Raw genomic sequence first — 1,449 nt, 5'->3', positions numbered from 1 at the left:
ATTGGCAATAGTATAACTGTTATCAACAGGATCCAGAGTGGATGAGGATCTGCATTTTAGTGATGTGGGTGTGTGTAAGAACACATAGCTGATGAAAATAAAATAAAAGAAAAACAAAGAGCCCAATATTTACGAAAACGAAACTTCCATTGATTTTTATTGAATGAAGTATGCAAATGAAATGACATCCCGAAACAAGCATACCATTGTGCCCGGGGTAAGGCACAAGGCTTAAAAATAACAACGCAGTAATAGTATTTACTCCTGACTAAAGGAGATAGGAATAACGTCTTCAGTCTTCCAATTGTTGAGCCCATCACCCACAGTAGGAAAAATCCAGTTATCCAGATTGTAGTCTTCATTATAGTCACCCACAACATTGATTTGATCTTTCATGTTCCCTTGATTGGTGATACGAACAGCACGAGCACGACGAACAGCCTTCTGGGACTCTGCAGTGAAACCCAAACCAAACTTGTCAGACTTGTAAGGAATGTCGGGAGGCTGACCCCAAATAGTACAACCACCTTCTTCAACCACAACTCTAGCATCTTTGAGGGAAGCCATTGTAGGAGGTACTATGGTAACCACATGAACTCTTTTAACCACAGGAGGAGCTTCAGTAGCGGGAACGACCCAAGGAACTACTTCAAATTTCTGGCAAGGAGTCTCAACATATTCACTTTCCACTTCAACATACTTAAATGTATTCACATGACTGACCATATATTCTTCCTCTCCATAAACAGTTACGATCTTTCCCTTCACTGGATATCTCAGCTTCTGATGTAGAGTGGAGGTCACAACACCTGCCCCGTGGATCCAGGGGCGCCCAAGCAAACAAAAGTACGCAGGACGAATATCCATTACATAGAAGGTAGAATCGAAGACTTGAGAGCCTACTTTAATCGGGAGATCTATTTCTCCATGCACCACTCTTCTTGAACCATCAAAGGCTCTCACCACTATATTACTTGATCTTAACACATCATCTTCAGGACTGAGCTTGTTCAGAACCTCTTTGGGAAGTACATTCAATGAAGAGCCATTGTCTATCAACACATGAGACAAGGTAGTGCCCCTACATTCAATGGAGATATGTAAAGCTCTGTTATGGTTTCTTTTGGCAGGAGTCAAGTCAGCATCAGAAAAACCTAACCCATTATCATAAGTCAGATGTGCAACACAATTTTCAATTTGATCCACAGAAATTTCATTTGGTACATGAGCAGTCCTTAAGAATTTGATCAAGGCTTTAGCATGAGCCTCAGAACACAACAACAAAGACAACATGGAAATTTTGGAGGGAGTATGCCCCAACTGGTCAACAATATCATAATCACTCTTACGAATGATCTTCAGCACTTCTTCCATCTGTTTAGAGAGATTTTTAGCAGTCGGTGCTTCAGCTTGCACAGGTTCAACCACAGGACCTTTGCCTCGAGCATC

The sequence above is a fragment of the Lathyrus oleraceus genome, chromosome 7 (assembly GCF_024323335.1).
Source record: "Lathyrus oleraceus cultivar Zhongwan6 chromosome 7, CAAS_Psat_ZW6_1.0, whole genome shotgun sequence".
In the NCBI taxonomy this organism is placed as follows: domain Eukaryota; kingdom Viridiplantae; phylum Streptophyta; class Magnoliopsida; order Fabales; family Fabaceae; genus Lathyrus; species Lathyrus oleraceus.
This window is presented reverse-complemented; position numbering follows the sequence as displayed.